The following is a 15,057-nucleotide window of genomic DNA, read 5'->3' on the forward strand; positions in this document are numbered from 1 at the left end:
TGTGATGGGGAAATGCCGCCGGCGTCACCGCGGAGCTCTGCGGTCCAGCCCTGGTCCAGAGCCGTCAGCTGGAATTAGCCCAAAGGATGGCACTGAGCACGGCTCGTCAATTCCAGTAACAAGACCTGAAAAAAACAGCAAAGGTTTCATGTACGAAACCCGAGATGCCTTCACGGCTGGGATTATCTCCCAGAGGAACAGGAGCTGCCCTGCTCCGGCGTTCCCGCTGGCAAGGCTGCTCTGCGGAAGGCAGGCGGTACCTGCGGGCAGGCAGCAGGTGATGGCTCTGCGCCGACAGGCGAGCGCGATGCAGGGAACAAGAGAACCTCGCTGCTAGGATTTAAAATTCCCAAATCTAATTCACTCCACGCTGAGACCAACAGCGGCCCTTCCCACAACACCCCGGGCACTGGATTAAGACTTGATGTGCAAGAGCCAACACAGAGTCGAAGTTCAGCATCAAAAGCAGAAACCATCACTATTAACATTTTTGTTCTGTTAACCAGGTAGGTTACACCTGAACCTTGGCAGAAAGGAAAACCACAAGTTACATTTGATTCGTGACCATCCATATTTTAAATATAATTAATTCAGGCAACAGGGAAAAATTAGAAGATGAATAGTGAAGTAATATCAAATTAAAAAAGATTGATTAATATTTAGGAAACAGGCAGCTGACCCAGCCACCCCCAGTAGTATGACTCACAATACTATTTTCATATTTGTATTATTTAGCATGTAAAGACCTTAGCTGAGAGTCCTGTTCTGCTAAGAACTTGCATTAAGTACTCTGAAAATATCTTCCCTGATTAATTTTCTACTGAGCAAAAAATGTTTTCATTAAAATTTTATGTCTAAAATGGCATCTTTTGATTCAATCCTCCCAAAATCTAAGTGCTAAATAAATAAAAAATATTTAAAAATCCACCCTCCAACCAACATGGAAATTACTTATTTTCTGGAGGCTGGAAGAATGGAAATACTTTCTATGATTTCCAAGGGTTGGCAAAAAATTTAATTTCCACTGAGGCAGGAAGAAGAAATTGACATTAACTTTTTCTCTAGCCCTGCTTCACAGATAATAAAATAGAAATATTAAGCAAAGAGTTTAAATTATAAATAGATTAAGCACTTAAAAAGACATGAAGACAGAATGTGTTTATGTCTTTCAGTCTTTAGAGACAAGAAATTGAACAAATTTAGCAGAATTTTACAGAGAAGCAATATTTGGAACTATTGAAAGGGCCTGATTTCAGACACCAAAGAAATAAAAGACATACATTGCATTAGCTAATATGGAAGTCTTAATCATTAAGTGATACTACAAATGGACAAAATCCAGAGAAAACAGTAATTAAGGAAGATCCCTTGTAATTGAGCAGCCAGAAGTAGAAGTAGAGTGTCTGTCCATTGAGCCACATGACTGTCCTTTGACAGAATTTACATTATATATAAGAAATTTATTATACCTCATTATACATATAAAGTAGTGAAGAAGCAATACAAAGGAGGATAAGTTAAACTAACTAAAGACTGAAACCTATCTGTATTTTGATTAACCTGACAAATTTTTAGAAAGAACTAGCTCTGGATGTACACTAACACTGCATATATTTTTAGGGATTGATTTTAAAGATCTGAGTTTTCCATCACAGCAACTGAAAGTAGCAGAGACCAGGGATGGTGTAACAACCTTTTAAGAAATGAGACATTCCTTTCAGTGACTGACCAAAATATGGGGGTTGCATATCCCTTAATGATGGAAATTACTAAGACTGTTTATACTGTCAATAGTATAGCTTTAATATAAGCTTTATTGGATTCTGTTAAAGTTTACAAGATTTTCTTTTTGTAATCAATGTTAACCTATTAAACATAAGCAGTATGAGAGGTTTTTTTCACAGAAAATAACAAAAATTAGGAAATTAGATGACAAAGCTGGAGATTGATCCAATACCTACAGAGTGCAGTAGACCTCGTTCCATTTCCAACACTGTGTTTTGGACCAGGACTTTAGTAATGAGGACTTAAACAGCAAAATTAGGCTGTTCAGTCAACATTAATAAATCTTTATTAAGCAGTACTACAATTGCTGGGTTTGTAAAATGAACAGAGTGAAGAACTGTGGTCTCCAGAATACACAGTCCATCTCAGACAGGAGACCTCCAAGGGAAGCCAATAAGAAATCCTTTGGAAGGAGCCCCCTTTAACACTTCAGAAATTACAGACAAATACATCCACTGACTACACCACAACTGGGGTACACAAGGTGAGAGCCCTCTGTTACACAGCCTGATAATCTTCTTACCTAGGTATCTATTACAATGCAACACTTCAAAATTTTGTCTTTATCTAGCTGCTCTGTTCTACTAGAGCTTTCTCTTCAGTGTATCCTTGTCCATATGAGACAAAGGATTTGAATGAACTGTGTAAAGGAGTGTTTTCCTTAACTCATTTTACATTTTCCACAATTAAATTTTACTGGTCTTCAGGAAAACAATATGTAAGATTAAACCAATGTATCTTTCCATAGCCTTCAATATTCCCTGCATCATTTGTTCTTCCATACTGTATCTTCTTTTTTTTTTAATAAATAAAACCTTCACCTCTTTCTTCACATGGGAATATTTTCATATGGAAGACTTCTTTATTTTTTTCCTCTGGTCTTTTCTTCCTACTTAATAGGTTTCTGGATAAGAAGTTACCAAAGGCAGATGGATTATTCATACTGAGAATGACAGTGAAGAGTTCCTAAGCATTATACAGGAAATACTACACAAAGTCTTACATTTCTTTTATGATACATATAATACTTTCTTCTACTATGAACTGAGAAAATACCCTGGGCTGAGCTTCTTCACAACAAGGGGCAAGATTTTTGATGGTATCCTGTTCTGTTAGGAGAGATATACAGGAAACATTTAGATTGTATCTTTCAAAGTTTTACCATGTAGATTTCTAAAATTACATTTGATACCAAACAGCCCTTCAATAGTCCTTTCAAAGTATGTGACTGCTTTGATATTCCAAAATACATTTGTGTTGTCTTCAAATGTGCTGCATTTACAGATCATTAAAAAATAAATACTAAATCAACCCTAAAAACCATAGACTACTGTCTCATGGCTTGTTTGAATGATGCTTGTTTTCCTTCATTTAGCATAAAGAATAACTCCAGTATTTCCTCCTCATGGCTTGCTCTCGGCCTTCCTTTGGGTGTAGGAGTGAGTGCACAGGTAAAGGCATGTGCATGCACAGGCACACAGAGGTACCTGTATTTGTGCATGTGTACATGTACATAACTCTCCTCTAGTGACCAGCTACAGAAATGATCCCTGAAAGTGTACATTAAGGTATTAGAGAGCCTCCAAGGTAGGGATACAAGGGTGGTGAAGGGTAAACCTTATGAGGTTTACAGAAGGGGAAACCTTATGAGGAGGGGCTGAGGCCACTTGGTCTGTTCAGCCAGGAGGAGACTGAGGGGAGACCTCACTGCAGCCACAACTTCCTCCTGAGGGGAAGTGGAGGTGACAGTGATGATCTCTTTACTCTCATGACCAGTGACAGGACTCAAGAAAATGGCCTAAAGCTATGTAAAGGGAAGTTTAGGTTGGATATCAGGAAAACATTTTTCACCCAGAGGGTGGTCAGGCACTGGAACAGGCTCCTCAGGGAAGTGGTCACAGCACCAAGCCTGACTGAGACCAAAAAGACAATGTTCTCAGACACATGGTGTGACTCTTGGGGTGTCCTGTGCAGGGCCAATGAGTTGGACTCAATGATCCTGATGGGTCTCTTTCAACTCAGCATATTCTATTGATTCTATGATAACTAAATATATATGTATGTGCAGAGAGATAGTGCCAATCAGCCAACCTGATTTAACATTGGTGTAAGCACACCACTTTTAGCTATGGGATCCCCCAAAGAAGTGTCTAAGAGAAAGTTCACAGGCCCTGTCTGTTCTGTAAGAGCTGTTGAATTAAAAAAACTCTGTGTATACTGAACACAAATCTTAGTGACAGATAGGTACACAAGCATACGTATCTCCATCACAGTCACAACTTGCTGGAAAGGAAATGCCATGCATTTCCAGTTACATTACTCTAAAATAAGCAAAAAAGTTTGGGGGGGAGGGGAGAGGGGTGGGAGAAAAAAGTTTAATGTGGGAAGAGACAGAAAGCATTAAAGGAAAATTGAAGATGCAGAATGCCAAGGTGCTGTATGGTAACAGCTGTGCTCTGCTGCCATCCTGAAATTCTGTGCACTGAGCAGCAGCCTGACAGACACAGGGCTAAAATTGCTGCCAGGGATCAGTGCCACACAAAAGCATCCTGGCCAAACACATTCCTGTGCAGACATTGTGGCTCTATCCCAAGGTTTCCATCATACCAACAGATCTTGGTGTAGGAATTATCCCTGAGGCATATGATCTGAGCTCAGAGTCAAATCCAGTAAAGGTGCACTGTCAAATGGATGTAGGCAGGGCACAGATGTACTTGCAGGTTCCTTACACCATTCAGGCACAGCAATTCTCAGTCAGATGCAAATGGTCTGGGAACTCAGACAGGTCAGAGCTGGTTAAGCCCACTGGGAACTCAGAGTGGTTAAGCCCACTCCTAACCAGCAGCAGAAGCCTTTCCCTGCACATGACAATGGATGCACATCATTATGACTTCATTTTCCCTGAAACGGTCTAAACTTTTGGTTGGGATTGAAAAGAAATTGCTACTGACACTCCAAGCAGAACAGCTGCACTACCTGGGTGTCAGTCTTGTACGCGTACTGTGAAATCCTAGTTGGAAATTCAAAGTATGTACTTTGTCAGAAAAAAGTATGATTTCTGCAAATTATCAGCCTTTTCTAAAATTATAGGCCTTTTCAGTCTTTTCATCTAACAGAAAACATTCTTCCTCTCATGTTCCTGACATTAATTTATTATTTTGTGGAGAAAGACCTCAAGTTACCTCAACTGAGAGATCACCGTCTCATTGGGTGACTGGAAACAGGAATGAAAACGTGAAAACAGAAAGTTGATGGCCCTTGCACTGAAGATTTTAAGGATTTTCAAAAAAAAAAAAAAAAAAAGGAGCAGTGGGCGTTGGGAACTGCAATAACTTTAAGCAGCTGGGTATCCCTAGTAAAGAACAGACAAGAGGAATACAGAAATATATTACATCTCAAGATAGAGAAGATACTTCACCACTGTACATTTACAAGCTTTTTTGCTTCCCCTTTTATTAACCCATTCTGCAGTCTCCATCTTCTTCCTCATTCACAATGCTCTATTCACCATGGTCAGCTGTAAAGGACCAGAGAACAGAAAACTTTCTGACACCACTACCCCTTGTCTGCCTGCTGATTGTATAGATTTGTATAGATGGTATTGGTCTTCTCAACACATGAATTAGCTTTCTGTAGTTCTTTTTGGAAGCTACACTGAGAATTTCCTAAATTATTCCCAGAAGTAAAAAATAAAATGGAAACAGTATCTACTGCAGTGAAAAAAATCTAAATGTTTTCATGTTCTCCCTTCTTTTCCTTCATTCCCAATTGAAAAATCTTTGTGAGTAAATGCTGCAGTTGATGCTACAACTGTTTAAGGATTATCCTTATGTCTGTGTGCTGTTCCTACAAACATGAAACATTAAAGCACATACAGGAGTAAGACTGAGTGATGCCCTTGGTTCGTTTGTTCAGACCCAGTTATTGAGGCATAAATAGTGTGCTGTGTAATACCATGAACTGACCTAGGAGTGCCTATAATACACAGGTACAGTGAGACCTAGAAAAACGGAGTGCTCAATGTTAAAAACAGAGAGTCAGCGCTACCTGATTTCCTTGCCCAGGTCTTACAGAGCTGGGACAAATGACACAGTACCTTCCCCTTCTGCAGGATGGAGTTCCATATGTGACTACCTCAGGGGAATATGTAAAGCTTGAATATTAACATTCAAAACCCACAAATTCTCATCTTCATCATTCTCTCCCTCCTCCCCGTCCCCCAAAAGAGTTTTCACCTAAATGCAAATTAATTTTAAGCTGTCACAAAAAGAATTAATTGCTGTATTTAATCTGTTTTTGTTTTAGGAGTATGAAAACTACATGAAAGTGCATAAAAAAATGATATGTTAAATGATCCCTCCTGAGTCACTAAGTCACTGTGGTCCATCATTGCATATTTAATTACATTTAAAATAGAAGAATATACTTGAATTGATAGAGCATAATGGCTGCTTTGGTGCTGCTGTAGATATTCATATAAAGACTTAAAGAAACACATGGATTACTGACCTGACAGGCCACAGCAGTGACCTAAACAGCATCATAATCTCTATGATGAGAGACTTTGAATTCTTCATAATTCATGGACCCCCTGACACAACGGATGGAAACAGGATAGAGGGTTATAATAGAAATGCTGACACAACCTTACCTATAGCTGTGTAAATGGTGCTTCTATAATTAAACTTTACAACTTCAGCACCACTAGATAAGTTGCTACTTTTTAATCATATTAATCAGAGCTTCATGTTTCAATTGCCATATATTATCATGCAGTGTGAACTATAAAAATAAAAAGATTCCCAGCCGCTAAATATCACAGCTGTTATGAAACACAGAAGTATATTCAAACACTTCTCTGTAAGTGCAAATACACTGAAGGAAAGCCTCAGATGATTATCCATTTTTTTGTTTTTTTTCCTAACACATGGGTTCAACATAATGGCCACAGAAAGTACTCTGAATGCATTACAAGAATATCACTGAACAGTAAAAAAGTTTCATTAAGATCTGCCCTGTTTCAAATTTTCCTATCAGCAGTAAAACAAGTCTACTGTTTTCTATGACAATGACAGCCAGAAGCCTGCTCTGTCAGAGGAAGGCATTGAGATTATTCTTCATGCACTGCTGTTTTCTTTAAAAGCCAGCTCTCCAGCAATAGTGAGGAGTGGGTGGCCAAAATCTCACTGCTTTCAGTGGTCTGAGATTTGGAGCCTGGGAATGTTTTATGTAAATATTTCTCTTCACATTTTCTCTTCATTTGTCCGAGTGATTTACAGCTTTACTTCAGCAAGGAAAGTTTCCTCTCAAAAAAGCTACATTTGGTGCAAACTGAAGAGATATTGCATTGGAGCTGAAACCCTCTATTTTTACCAAGTGGGCATGGCTAACTACAACAATAAAATTAATCTATAAATAAAACTTGGTTGCTTGCCATTCTCTATTGTCCTGAATTTGCAAATCCTTGCATGCTGCATGCCACTTTACATGTACCATGTGATAAATTCCCACACTGTCAGTGCCTACTCCTCTACAGCACCAGTTTTATAACACCTTCTGGAGACAATTGTGCTCTCCTTTGAGATGGGTGGTACAGGTATGTGGCCTGGGTGTCACAAGGGGTCTTGTAAGCAATCAGTGGAAAGAGCATGCCTGTAATTCTGTGTGGGGGAGACTATGCAATGGACATTTCTGAAAATTATAAGAGCTGTAGCAATGCATAGGAGTTGCCATAGTGTTATTCTGACCCCTGAAGGATGGAAACAGAGTTAACTTCATATCCTTTTTTTCTCAATTTACTCAGTATACTCTATGAATGTCAAACTCTAAACTGCATTAGCAGGATATTTTAGTGCTTGCCCAGACCTATCCTCCAGAAATATGAATACAGTCATGAACTAATAGTGAATGTATTTTAAAATACTGATGTTTTCAGGCAAGCAGGAAAAAATGATTTTTCAGGCTGCTGTAGGGTAAAATTACTGTGAGTTTGGTAGTGCATTAAATCTAGTATGTGAAGATCATGCTTATCAAAAGATGTAAAACCCACTCTGCCCTCACCTCTTCTTAACTGAAAAGTATTTTAGTGACATTTTGCTGGAATGGATTCAGAGTGAAGTGGGGAAGGACACAGGTCAGTGATGATAAGATCACTCATTTCAGCTGAGTTAAGATTTCATCAGGCTTACATTTTTCAGAAAATGCATGTGTTAGAGGTATGGGCCCTCAGCAGTGCCTTTGTGAGCTTATCTATCTTCAAGGAGTGCTCTTCCCCCTCCTCCCCCTGAACAGATAGGAAAAGTGATTCAGGATTCTAAAAGGGGCATTAAGGCATATCCTGATACTGCTATCTTTGAGGACAATTTGCTAAAAAAGTCTGAGTTAAACCAATGGGACTCCTGTTACACCTTTGCTCTTCACCCACTCACTTCTAAGCCGCCTGAAATGCGTTAAGGGACCACCTTTTGGGTTCCTGTAAATGTAACAGGTGTATGAAGCTGCTGTATCTGACAATACTTTTCCCCCACGTCAGTCACGCTGTATTGTAACACAGTGGAGCAGCACCCTGCCAAAGCTGCGAGCAGTCGCTGCTCGCACCGAGAGAGACTCAGCACACAGCGCTGTCGGTGCTGGGCGCCGCACACGCCCGGCCGAGCGGCACCGGCTCTGCCTGGAGCAGAGAGGGCCAGCAGAACGCCGTGCTCGGAGCCAGCCGACGGCCGGGGGAGAGGAGGAGGAGGAGGAGGAGGATCAATTTTAATTTCGGTTTTGTTCCTCCTCCGCTCAGCTGTTGCCATGCACCCAAGTCCCAGGTTGCGGTGTGACCTTGCGAAGGAGCCGGGGCCGCTCAATGGGACCATTGTGCAGCCTGGCCGGGGCTCCTCGGGAGCCTCTCCCGGGTGTGGCTGAACCAGCCCTCGGCAGCCTCCTCCTCCTCCTCGTCCTCCGTGAACTCCCTGTCCCGGGGAAACTCCGCCAGCAGCACGCTGATGCAAAAGGCAGCCTGCAAGAGGCAAACCCCTTGTCAGGAGCTGAGCAAGGATCTCCCCTCCTCTGCCCAGGTCTCCATCCCTCGCTGCCGGGAGCGCTACAAAGTTAAGCCAAGTGATCGATACGCTATAGGAGAATATTATTCCACTATCGGCGACTGATGCCACTGATGTAATCAAGTTACATAATCACCGTCTTTGCACAAATACATCCATCTTCCTACAGACAGATCTGCATATCTTCTTCCATCCATTATGCATGAACTCACCAGCAGTACATAAGGGTACATATTTTCGCACACACTATGTAACTTTAGCATTGCAGTGCATTGCACTGCACAACGTCATCACTATCGATTCCCTCAACCTTCCCCCATTCCCTCTTATCAGAACTGATTTTGCAGAGAGAGATTACCAATGTGCATTGCTCGGATCCCTTTAAATCTTTAAAGGCTGAAGTGCTTCCCTCACTCGCTTCTGTTCTTAAGAAGATGATCTTTCCTTTTTCTCTCGTCTCGTTTCACACCACAAGTAACAGGAATGAATTCTCACACAGTCCCTCAGCCAGATGCATGTATGTATGAAATACCGAAGATAGCATCTCTGTTTGCACATCTTCCAACTCCCATACACGTGGTCTGAGATTTCAGTAGGTAAGTTATTGGGTAAAAAAGATATTTTGTAAGAGCAGCTGGATGAGATTTTTTCAGGCTAGTGACATTTATGGTCTTTCTCTACTATGAAACTGAGGGGATTCTGTCCTTAGCACCTCTCAGTTTATAATTTCCTTGCAGGATTTACAGGAACAGTTGTAATCCCAAATTACCAATGGCATTTAACCCCTTTAGCACCAATGCACTGTACCACGATCAATAAGAATCACCACCTTAAAGTTTAACAACTTGAAAAGCAGATTTTCTCTACCTCCATTGCAGCTATGAAATGCAGCAGAACGCTGCACAGAGTTGGAAACATCTATTTAACCAGAGGATGGGATCCGATCTCATATTAATTAGATTCCATCACAGAGAGCTTCTTAGCTGTCACATAACCTTTCCAGTCAAATATATTACAACCAGGGAAATAAAAAATAAAAAGAGGGAAAACTAAAGATTCCTTGCTCTTACAGTACTCTCCTAAATCCAGAGGATGCATAAATACAAAGGGAGGAGATTTTTTTTTTTTTAATTTATCGCAAAAAGCACTCACCAGAAGACCCACTGCAGTTATTCCACTCAACTGCCAATAGCGGCTGGAGCCCCTCGCATCAGGGTAATGCAGCAATCCCGAAAGTGCCCATTTCAGTCACCCGCCACCAAGTTTAGCAATGCCGGGCTTTTGCCTGGATAAAATGACCTTACCCACAGGAGTCTCCCGAAATATTCCTCCGGTGCGATCAGTCAGCGAGGCGAGTGCCGGTCACCACACTGCGCACTCGGCCGGAGGAGCCCCGTGTTTACTCCTGGGGCTCAGCTGGCCGCGAGTGCCGCGGACGCGGCGCCCATCCATCCACCGCTGCCAGCTCCGCCGGGGGCGCAGGTAATTCCATACAGACTTCGGCGCCCCCCACCCCCCCCGAGTCGCCCCTTCCTTCCTAGTTCAGAAAGTGCCCGCGTCGCCGGCGGGAGGTACCATCCAGGTGCGGCGAGGGGGGGCGGGGGGAAGGGGGCGGCCGGCCTGGGGCCCCCGCGCCGCCCGCGGGCAGCTCCGCGCCCAGCGCGCCGGATCCCGGCTGCCCGCACAAGTATCCGGCGATCGACGATCCGGAGGGGGTTCCTGGGTTCCTTTCCTGGTGCTGGGCGAATGTGGGGAAAACGCTCCGGAGGGGGGGGGGGGGGGGGGGGCGGCCGGGGGAGGGTGCCTGACGGGTCCTAGCACCCGCACCGCAGCGCCAAAAAAAAAAAAAAAAAAAAAAGGAATGAAAAAAAATAAAAAAGGAGGGGGGGAGGTTTTGGGGGAAATTCTCCAAATGGCAAAGAAGAAAGGAAAAAAAAAATCAGTTGTCCGCTTGCCCCGAACGATACTAATCCCCGGTGAAAATGACAAGTGATCAGCAAAGAAGAAGAGGAGGTCTTGATTGATAACCACAATCCACCCAAAATATCCTCGGGAGCAGAGGAAGAGAGGGAGGGAGAGAGGCGAGAGAAACTGCAGTGCATAAACGATCCCTGTGTTCCTACGAGACGGGCTCGCTCGCTCGCTCGCTCGCTCGGCGGAACGCGCCCTCCGCCGGGCCGGCAGGAAGGGGCCGGCACTGCCACCCGATGGACAGCGCCGCACTCGCCGCGCTGCGGGGGGAGCCGCCGGGGAGGGCCCTTCCGAAGAGATCCTGGAGAAACTCCTGGCGAGCGGGGCCTCCCTCCTTCTCTTGTCTCCCTCCGCCCCGGCGCCGCCCGCCTCCCCGCGCCGCCTCGGCCCGCAGCGCCGGGGCCGCTCCGCTCGCTCCGCTCGGCTCCGCTCCGCCGGGGCAGCGGCGGGGGCACGGCCGGGAGGGGAGCGCCGGACGCGCAACACGCGCGGGGGTCAGCCGGCTTCGCTTCACCTCCTGCGCTTCATTTTATTTTTCTCCCCCCTCTTCCCCTCCGGTTTCCCAAGCGAAGTGTTTTAGGAGAGATGATACATTATCTATTCTTGGATTTTTATAAGGCAAACTGTGGGCCTCGCTGTTGCCATGGGATCTTCTTTGTGCGAACTCTCTGAACTGTGTGGGAACAGTTTTATTTCCTTCCCTTCAGATTTTTGTCTTTATTTTTTTTTCCTTCTCTTCTGCAACTCTTCTGAAGATATGTATCAAAATGTAACTGCATTATTGCCAATTAAGATTAACAGCAGCTGCAAGGTGCATCTAATTAGGAATGTTAATTACTTCATGAAATAAATAGTCATTTGCGGATGTTTATTATACTAAACAAATGTTCTGTAAAACATAACTCAAATTCTGACACTCCCCTCAATACATTTGTTCCCATTCCTGCACAAATGTGCAGGGAAGTAGGCACCCCTTCTTCCATTGCATTTACCTTCCAGGTGCACACACACAGGGAAGAGATAAGAGTTGCCTGTGCATAGGTACAGGGTCGGATGGGAGGCATTTTGAACTCTTACAAGCCATTGTATGGGGTGGGAGTGTGGAGGAGCAGGAAATAGCTGAGCAATGTGAGATAAATGTGTACAGTTACGTATCTGTTTATTTCTTTGTAAAACTCTCCAAAACCGGGACAAAGAGACTAGGCAATGTTTACTTACCTCTTCATCCATCCTGGCTCCTTGTAGGGTCACAGAGAGGAATCCAAACTGCTGCAGTTATTAAACCCCCAATATCTTACAAGAGAAGGGAGAAAAGAAAAAGCAGCCCATGGAAGAATATGATTTTATTATGGAATATGATAAAGGATTATCGATAGGCAGATAACATGCCATGCAGAGTCAGTGGGTTGCAGGAGGGATGGGAGCTGTTGCAGAATTTGTGGAACTTGCTCACACCCCACCCCACCTCGCCTTATAACAGAATGGCGTTCTTCATGTCAGATAAAAAATAGATGAAACTACAAATGAGTGCAGGAACCAGAAGTCAAAATCCAATGTTAAAACAAAACAATTAATGTGACTGGTTAAACCGTGCATTCAGCTACTACTATGATGAGTGATCCATATGTGTGGGCAGGTAAAAGAGACATGAGAAACTTTATGGGATTCTCTTTGTGGATCAGTATAGGACATTTTATGTTAGCTAAGTGACTCATACCATATACTTTAGAGAGCAGGTTTGGGTGCTTGATTTAGAAGGCTGGGCATCCTAGCTGTTTGACAGAGTGAGAGGGAAAGACAGAGGGGTTCCCAACTTTGATTCTCACCATTATCCTTTGGGAGAGCTGCTTTCTCACCATGGGGATGTGACAACAGACTCCCAGCACAGGCACCTCCATCACGGGAATTCCAAGAGTCTCCCTTGTGCCTTGACAGAGTGACAGATGCTTGAGGCTGCTCATAGTCTGCAAAGGGCAGAGAGTAGGAAGGAGGTGCTTGGGCTAGACCTAACCATTTACCTTCAGTTCCTGACGCTTTACAGATTACTCTTCCTCTGATAGCCAAGTCATTTAATGTCTCCATCCTTTTGTTCCTTCTCTGTATAAGGTGAATTAACACTGTTCCTACTCATAAGGGTGCAGTGAAGATAAAAAGGCATTAATGTTTGTTAGGTGTTCTTACACAGTGGTCACAGGAGCTATATAAGTTCCCAGAGAGGCTGATTAAGTGTCTGGCAGAAGAAACAGAAAATGAAAAAAGGTGGAAGCCAAAAGCTGTGAATAAAATACAATGGAATTGCTAAAATGGCTGAAACCAGACTAATAATACAGAAAAGCTGTAGACAATTCACATGTGCAGAATACAAACCACCTGTGTTCTTGTTAAATTTATCCCAGGGTTAAAGAAACTAGATTCCGTTCACTTCTCAGTTACTGAATTGCTATGAAGAGCAATGCAGTTGTATGGATACAAGCATAAGAGATCTTAAATTTAATTTTTTTTCTCAGCCACATACTTAATCTCTAATTGACTTCATCCTCCCTTAATAGGTATGGGTTTTTTAATATAGAAGGGGATCTCCTTTGTCCTCATCATGACTTGTGTTTCCAAGAAATTTCACCAAAGAGAAGAGCATAATCTTGTCTGTTTTAATTCCACGGCGTTCAGTGCATGCTGAAATGTTTAATAAGTATGAGTAGTGTATCTTGTACCTGAACCATATGTGTGATCTTGATGCCTTGTGTCCCTTGAAAAAAGGAAGAGGCACAAACCACATCCTCTTATATAGCTCAGTGTGTATCCTTAAGAGGACCATCACATTTGGTCTGTATTAAGTGAAACAGTGCAGTCAAAGTAAGCTTTCTTTCTAAAAGTAATACATATCTAAAATGAAGGGGCTGACAGAGTTTATGGGTCTGAAGAACGTTAACTTCATGCAGAATGCTCTTGGTTGGTAAATCCAATCTGCTTGAATGGGTACTGCCCAAGAGCTGATATCCACAACCCCCTTAGCTGCCAGGGGTTTTACAAAACATCATGGCCTCATGCATATTCTGCCAGCAAATCTGTCCAGAGGACCCAAAGACTGACAGGTCTTGATTTCTTTCTACCTTCCTGTGGATTTTAGGTAGTAAATATTGTTTCCATTTGAGTATTTATTTTCCACTTCTTAGCAAATGCAGGGAGAAACAGGGTAACACAAAACACCAGCACTTGCACATTCTCTTGCTGAGTGTGCATACACAATAGAACTATGACATGATATGAATCTGACAGCATGGAAAACAAGCATAGATTTTTAGATTTAAAAAGTAATGAAATCACAGTTTCCAAAATATGCCTTCATTCCCCCACTAAAAACACCAAACAGAACCCCTGCTCATGTAAAAATCTGCTTCTGAGCCCTTTGGTCATGTAAACTACATCCTCAATCTAATCACTAAACAGTTTCAGTAAAGAAAAAAGATCAGCATTTTGCCTAGCTTTTTTCTTTTCCCCTTTTCAAAACACAATTGCATTGATCTTATTAGAAGCAGGTTCCCTTTTGTCCACTTCTGGCAGACTAAGTAGTCTTGAATGCTTCAGAGATGAACAAAGGAAAACCTGAAATATGCTATGTGATTAACTTCCTAGTTCTTGAGTTCTTGTGTATATTTTATCTTTTTAAATTTTGTATATTTTACAGTATATATAATTGCATTTTATTTGTTGAGTGCTTTATATATTGTACCTTACTTACTACCATACATATTCTTTTCATAAGTCTAGGCAAGAGTGTTCAAGAAAGAAGATATTTTAGAAAGAATAATCCCTAATTCTGTGTCTGTGAAAATTTTGAAAGCAATTTCCTTTACAGAGGAGCCTGACTCTAACGAGCACATATCTAGTCAGGGAATAATACTCATCTAATAATGAAGAGATTTAATCACAAAAATTCTTGCTTATAGTTTTAATTGCAATTATATTTTTCTTTTCCTGAGCCACTGTTGGGTTTGCATGGTCAGATTTTGGTAGCAGGGGAAAGAACTGCAGGGGTGAGAAGCTGCCGGAAGCTTCCTTCATGTCCAGCAGAGCCAATGCCAACTCCAGGATGGACCCACTGCTGGCCAAGGCTGAGCCCATCAGGAATGGTGGGAACACCTCTGGGATAACCTGTTTGAGAAGAAGAAAAAAAACAAGTTACTGTGCAGCTGTAATCACAGAAGAGCAGGGTGAGAACAGGTGAGAGGAGCAGCGCTGCAGACACCAAGGTCAG

The 15,057-nt window shown here is 42.7% G+C and overlaps 1 protein-coding gene across 1 annotated transcript in view; it reads right to left on the reverse strand.

The window, feature by feature from the left end:
- Positions 1–10,555, reverse strand: part of IL1RAPL1 (interleukin 1 receptor accessory protein like 1) — a 682,112-nt gene extending 671,557 nt beyond the window's left edge. The window contains 1 exon segment of the mRNA XM_036393685.2: positions 10,136–10,555. The gene's annotated coding sequence lies outside the window, so the exon portion shown is untranslated.
- Between the last annotated feature and the right edge of the window lie 4,502 nt (positions 10,556–15,057).

The sequence above is a fragment of the Molothrus ater genome, chromosome 2, assembly GCF_012460135.2.
Source record: "Molothrus ater isolate BHLD 08-10-18 breed brown headed cowbird chromosome 2, BPBGC_Mater_1.1, whole genome shotgun sequence".
NCBI lineage: Eukaryota > Metazoa > Chordata > Aves > Passeriformes > Icteridae > Molothrus > Molothrus ater.